This window comes from Pinus tabuliformis, chromosome X (assembly GCF_031772625.1).
Source record: "Pinus tabuliformis cultivar Carrire ecotype Pingquan chromosome X, CPIR1, whole genome shotgun sequence".
Lineage (NCBI taxonomy): Eukaryota > Viridiplantae > Streptophyta > Pinopsida > Pinales > Pinaceae > Pinus > Pinus tabuliformis.
The window spans coordinates 145,650,109-145,657,726 of record NC_142308.1 but is presented as its reverse complement, the minus strand read 5'-3'; positions in this window follow the sequence as shown (position 1 = coordinate 145,657,726).

The window sequence follows — 7,618 nt, the reverse complement described above, 5'->3', positions numbered from 1 at the left end:
GACTTCAGGCCTTCGGCATTGGATCTCCTCCGTTTGTTCCTCTTGATTCAACGACCCTCATTCACCATCAGCGTAGTTCACTCTCTGCCACCCGACCAACATCCTGACCGTCGATCCATCCCATCCAATGGCCCACATGCCTCCACACCCCACTTCCCATCAGTCATCCGGGGAGGAAAGTTGTTGGCTCTATCAGTATTTGTGACAGTCTGACAATTGAACTGAAATAACAGACTACATGGCCAAAAGGGGAAAAACAATAGCATGATGCGGCCGAAATAATAGAAATGATCGTGGAACATAACAACACGAGTGAGCCACCTGACAACGCGACGAAATTACCAGAATTTGGTTACTATGTTTGTTATGAAAAGAGAACTCTGAGCTCATCTTTGTCTAGTTATGGCACCAAGTAGTTAGAACACAGAGGGGATAGATTAAGACATCTCGAGCCTCATAGGGTTCGAGAGCATTGTGAAAAGCCTATAAATGGCTAAAAGTTTGAAGTATTAAGCGTTCAAATTTTGGATACTGTAAATACTCTGTTCCTTCCAGTGTCTCATCTTCATTCCAGTAATACAAGCTTCTTTTGCTGTTACATGTTCAAATGCCATCTTCTCCTTCATTCTAAGCTTGCACTTGAATAGGTTATTCATGTTTTCTTTTGTGTCTAATGCCAGATAACTGTCATCTTATCTCTGTGTTGATAAATTAGATTTGCAAGCTTCATTTGCTTTCTGTAGCTAGCCATTCATATGTGTTTATATATGTATCTGCTGGTACAGTCAGGATTCTCCATTTATTCATTAAATCTATAAACTATTGAGCATTAGTGGTCTAAAGCCTTGTCAAGCTGAGGGTGTTCATGCATGTCTTGAGTGGAAACAGAGTTGAAACAATCATCTGACTTGATCCAAACCCTAGTCCATTCCAATAGTTCAGAGAATGATATTGAAGATTTATATGTTACCAGGAATCTTCAAGCTACAACCTAGGAGAGTTTCCTGGAGTGATAACATAATTGGCGCCGCTGCCGGGGAGAGGAGACTGAAGCTCAACTTCCCTGGGGGACGACACAGATCCAACTTTGATGATAGACAAAGCCTGGACACTATTTGGGTTGTAATCATCTATTTGGCGACTCTACTGGAGGACGACCCTCTTGGCGACTCCACTCCATAGTTCTGGCTCAGTTTGGGAGGCATACTCGAAGAAATCCTCAGAAGCCACAAGCTGACCCATTACCTGACCCTGAAAAAATCATCAAAGAAAGAAAGGCATTTCAGAAAGGAGCATCAGGTTCAGGTAGTTCTAGACAATATTCTATATCTCTTTAAGAAAATCCTGTAATAGAACAAATACATGTTGAGAATCTAGCATCTAATACTAGCAGTGAAGAAAAAATCTCAGAGATCCATAGAGCTCCTTATTCTTTAGGTTCTTCTTTCGTTGTAAGCCCAAAGGAAACCTCTCCTCCTATCCATCATACTCCTTTAGTCCTATTAGTCACTCCTCAACCCTCTATCATTCAGACTTCCAATACCCTTATAGCCACCATAGTTATGGCAACACCTACCAAAATGGAAAGAATCATAGCTGCTAGGTATGGACCTCTAGTATTGCCCACTCCTTTGAATGCCATGCCTACTGGAGAATATCAGAAGTATATGCCTAAGTTCACTGGGACTAAAGGCGTTACAACTGAGGAACATATTGAATCATTCCATAGCTATGTTGATAACCTGGACATTAGTGAAGTTGATGTATGGATGAGAGTCTTTGTCCAAAGTCTAGATGGAGAGGCTAGAAAATGGTTCTGAGAACTGACCCCAAGGTATATAGTAGATACTGAGGCTTTAGATGACGCATTCCTAAAGCATTGGGGGGATAAGAAGGATATACTCTACTACCACACAGAGTTTGGGAACTTAAGGAGGGAAAATGGTGAATTGTTGTATGATTTTAATAAGAGGTTTAATCGCATGTATAACAAGATACCAGCTGAAGTAAAACCCACCACTACCTCTGCTAAACTCACCTATGCCAATGCCTTTAGTTCTAACTTCTGTCTACTGTTGAGGGAGAGACGATGTGCTACTTTGGCTGATATGCAGGATGTAGCCTTGGAAGTAGAATCAAACATCATGGCTACAGAGAAGCTCAAGGGGAATGTTGATAGAAGGAGACAGAGGGGGGAACCTTCATCATGTTCAGATCCTAAGATAGATAAAAGGACCAAGATGATATTGTCATTAACCTCTGAAATCTCTAAATTAAAGGTTGAGTAGCACCATGGGAAAGGAAGATTTCCTAATACCTTTGCTCCTAGAAATCCAAATCCATATAGAAGAGCTAATGAGCAGTTGTAGATTCTGCAAAGAAGCAAAGATGCCAATGAAGACCAAAGGGTGAAGACCCCTTTCCAGAATGTAGTCATGTAAGAAGAACAATTTGAAGAAGATGATGAGATCCATTTTCTAGAAGACAAAGGAAGTGCCTCCTTTTTGACCTTAGCTGCCTATGAAAAGTCATTATTCAATAAACAAATCAACCAAGAGTGGGATGGTGGAGCTGTTCTGCAAACTAATGATCGACACAGATATGATCTGAGGTCGAAGATGAATAATGCCAAGGAAACTCTTGTTCAGAAAGTTTCTGTCCCTGCAATACAACAAGATAATAAGCAGAAATGACTAGTAGTTGATCCCATCATCCTCAAAGCTCCAGCTCATGAGGTAAGAGGCCCTGACAAGTCTCCTTCTCCTCTTAGTTTTGAATCATAAATTTAGAAGCTAAGAATACCTATACCTCTGATTGAACTAGTGAAGAATGATTCCTTCAAAAGATCTATCCTTGAGGCACTTGAGCCTAAAGCCATCCAAACCCCCACTGACTATGTAAATATGAAATATGACAAACCAGCTGTTTTTCTTAGCCCAATGATTGAAAATCATGATGACAGATCCCCATCATTCCATGTCTCTTTGACTATTCATGACAAAATCCGTCATAACTGCCTTCTGGACATAGGAGCCAACCATAATATAATGCCCAAGGCTGTCATGGATGAGTTGGGTCTTGACATTACCAAGCCTTATCTTGACCTATTTTCTTTTGACTCTAGAAAAGTGAAATGTTTGGGATTAATCAAGGACCTAGCCATCACCTTGTCTCAGCTGCCCATGAAGAGCATGATGATGGATATTGTGGTAGCAGATGTACCCCCCATGTTTGGCATGTTTCTTTCCAGAGGTTGGATCAAGAGATTAGGTGGAACATTGCAAAAAGATCCGTCCTATGCTACTGTACCAGTTTTTGGAGGTGAGAGTAGGAGATTATACAAAGAAGCTCAGTTGGCTTATATCATTAGTGATGAAAGGAATCCTACTAATCATCCCATCTATGTTGTCGACATTGATTTAGAGCCTGTATTCTTCAGATTGAAGAATCCCAGTTGACCTCCATGCAGCTTAGGAAACCGGTTTGCCAGATCATAGAGGAAGAAGGCCCACAAATTTGGGACATGTTCTTTGATGGAGCTTGCTCTAAGGAAGTTGCAGGGGCAGGTGTAGTCCTTGTGTCCCCCACATAAGAATGCATTCATTTATCTTTCAAATTAACTTTTCAGGTCACAAATAACATAGCAGAGTACGAAGCCTTGATATTGGGCTTAAACGCTGCTAAAGAAATGGGCATCAAAGGTCTGAAGGTGTTTGGAGATGCAGACCTTATCATTCAGTAGGTGAACAAAACTTTCCAAGCAAAGCATCCAAGGCTGAAAGCATACAGAGATGAGGTATGGAAGCTCAAGGGTTCTTTTAATAGTTTTAGCATTTCTTACATCCCTAGAATGAAGAACCATCTTGTTGATTCCCTTGTTGTGTTTGCTAGCACATTTATTCCTCCTTTGCCTCCTAAATTGACTTATGAAGTTTAGGTGAAATATAGATCATCTCTGCCTGACAATGTCAAATGCTGGAAAGTTTTTGAAGATGATGACGAGATTAATAGGTTTTTACAAGTCATTGATGAATTTTCTGAAATGCACATTGACCAAGAAAACGAAACCATTGAAGAATGCAACTAGTCCAAGCTAAAGGATGAGATTGGTTAGGATAACATTGTTCAGTTGCCTAGTAGCCATATACTCAAAGGATTGGTGCCTCTAGAGAAGCTGTTTGATCATAATGATGTACCTTATAAGCCTGCCAAAAAAGAAAATGAGTCTGCAGTTCATAGACATAATGTAGGGAGTCCAGCCCATCCAAAGTACATAAATCTATCCACTCACTTGTCTTCTGCCCAAAGTTCCGAGTATTGCACCTTGATGAAAAATTTGTTGATATTTTTGCTTGGGAGCACAATGATCTTAAGACCTATGACACAAACATCATTCAGCATAGGATTCCATTGGAAAAGAACACCATACCTTTTAAGCAGAAATTAAGACCTATCAGCCCTCTCTTATTGCCTTTGATTGAAAAGGAAATCAAGAAGCTGTTGGATGCCAAGATCATAGTTCCCCTAAGGTATTCAAAGTGGATAGCTAACTTTGTGGTAGTAAGAAAGAATAATGGAGAAATCAGGCTTTGTGTTGACTTCAGGAATTTGAACAAATGCTCTAGAAAGGACAACTACTCCCTACCTAAGATGGAACACTTGCTGCAAAAAGTTTCAGGGGCTAGAGTCATGTCTTTCTTAGATGGATTTTCAGGTTACAATCAGATTGTTATACATCTAGAAGATCAGTAAAAGACCACGTTCACTACTCCATGGGGCACTTTCATGTACTCCAAGATGCCTTTTGGACTGATGAATGCTGGGGCTACTTTTCAAAGGGCCATGGACATAGCCTTTTTGGGAGAGAAGGACAAGTTTTTCCTTATTTACCTTGATGAAATAACAGTCTTTTCCAACAGTCACAAGGACCATTTGCAGCATTTGAAGAAGGTGTTTCTAAAGTGCAGACGGTTTGGAATTTCTGTGAACCCAAAGAAGTCATAGTTTGCTCTAGAAGAAGGTAAACTTCTGGGACATATTGTTTCTGCTGAAGGTGTGAAGATTGATCCAACAAGAGTTCAAGCAATTCAAACATTGTCCATCCCAAGATCAAAAAGGGACATTTAATCTTTCCTGGGTAAGCTCAACTTTATCAGGAGGTTTATTCCAAATTTTGCAGAGTTAGTGAAGCACATCACTTCCATGCTGAAGAAAGGATCAGAAATAAAATGGACAAATGCTGCAAGAAATTATTTTGAAGCCATCAAACAAGCTATCATGGAAGCTCCCACTCTTATTAGCCCAGATTACACCAAGGAGTTTTATATCTTCTCTTTTGCCTCTTATGATACACTTGCAGCAGTTCTATTGTAGAAAAATGATGAAGGTGTAGAGCACCTTGTGGCCTTTTTCAACAAAACTCTGAAGGATGCTGAACTAAGGTATGACCTTATTGAAAAACAAGATTATGCTCTCATAAAATCTTTAAAGGCATTCAGACTGCATTCCAAAGTGGTTGCGTATGTACCTTCAGCCTCAGTAAAAGATGTCCTAACTCAGCCAGATATTGATGGAAAGAGAGCTAAATGGATTGCAAAATTCATAGAGTTCAACATAGAGGTGAAGCCCACCAAGCTTGTCAAAGGCCAGGGCTTGGCTAAGCTTATGGCTGAGGAAAATTATAGTTTGTTAGACATCAATTGCATGGGTTCAAATTTAGGTGGTCAGTAGACAGAGGAAGCAGTAGAAGAGCAAGAGCAAAATCAATCTTTGGCTGAAAATCTAGCCACCTGTGAATGGTATTCTAGTGTAGTTCATTTTTTGCAGAAGCTAGAAGTCCCTCCAGGGCTTAGCTCAAGTCAAGCCTGGGCCATTAAGCTCAGATCAGCCAAATTCTGCATTAATAAAAACCTACTTTATTGGAAAGACCCATCAGGGATCCTCTTGAGATGTCTAGACAAAGGACAATCTATGAAAGTCATGCACCAGTTCCATTCTAGCATCTATGGAGGGCATCATTATTGGAAAACCACAAACCACAAGATCCTGAGAGCTGGGTATTACTGGCCTACTTTGTTCTCTGATGTGTTTTCTTTTGTGAGATATTGTGACAAATGTTAAAGGTTTGCAGGAAGACAACAACTTAAATCTCTGCCTTTGAAGCCATTGCACGCTAATGGTCCCTTCCAGCAGTGGAGCTTGGACTTTATAGGTGAGATCAATCCACATTCCAGTGCCCAGCACAAATGGATCTTGGTAGCCACTGATTATTTCACCAAATGGATTGAGGCTATACCCACTAAGAATGCTAATCATCAAGTTGTCATGAAGTTCTTAAATGAGAATATTTTCACTAGATTCGGTTGCTGAACCAAACTAGTCATTGATAATGCAACAAATTTCAGGGCAAAAGAATTGGTGGACATGTGTGAATCCATGGGCACTCAATTGGTGCATTCTACCTTATATTATCCTCAAGGCAATGGCCTGGCAGAATCATCTAACAAGAGTCTTGTAAGGATAATAAAAAAACCGTTGGAGGTTAACAAAAAGAGCTGGGATTCCAAGTTGAAGTTTGCATTGTGGGTTGATAGAGTTACCAACAAGAAGTCTATAGGAAATTCTCCATTTAAGCTGGTTTATGGTGTTGATGTTGTTTTTCCTATCCAGCTGATTCTCCCTGTGGCCAAATTCTTGCAAGAAGAACAGGATGAAGAGAATGACATGGCGAGGAGAATGAGTAACTTGGTTGAGTTACAACAAATCAGAGAACAACTGGTTGAGAAGTCAAGAATTCATCAAAGAAACCTTTGATAGAAAAGTAAATATGGACAGTTTTAAGGTTGGTGACTGGGTTCTCAAATGGGATGCATTGAAGGAAAAGAAGGGCAACCATGGTAAATTTGATGCCTTATGGATAGGACCATTTGTCATTGCTCAAGTTCAGATGAACAATACTTTCATTTTGCACAATTTAGAGGGGGGAGGCGTTTTTGATGACCCAGTCAATGGGTGGTTTTTGAAACATTACTTCATATGAGGCTTTAAGGCCTTAAAATTGTAATAGGTTTTTCAGTTTTTGTTTTTATGCAAATAAACTCCATGCCCAATGGAACACTAGGATATAAGTTTGTTTTGGTTGTTACTGGAAAGGCAGTAGTCTGCAGTTTTTGAAACCTCACAGGGAGGCTTTCACCCCTAGAAGGAACCAGTTTTAGCCCTGAGGTGCAAGGAAATGGTCTGTTTTGGCTGTCGTGGAGAGGTTCCCACACGGTCCATCACCCCACTTTTCTCACTCATCCACTCCCATTCGCATTCACTCATGTCCTAACCCAACCCTCACATCATAACAAAACCCACTTTCACCTTGGCCCTACGCAAATTAATCCATTTTGCCTCGGAAACCTTACCTTTCCACCCATATGCACCCCTTTGCACATTTCTCGAGGTCATCCCGTACCTCTGTGTCCCCCCGTCGTTGATCTTCCCACCAATTCGACGTCCCACACTTCACTTGACTGACATGATATGCTCAATCAATCATCACCGTTAGATCATTCCCGCCAGATCTAATGGCTATCGCGCATATCGCTCGAGCAACAAGCGAGAGGGATACCCA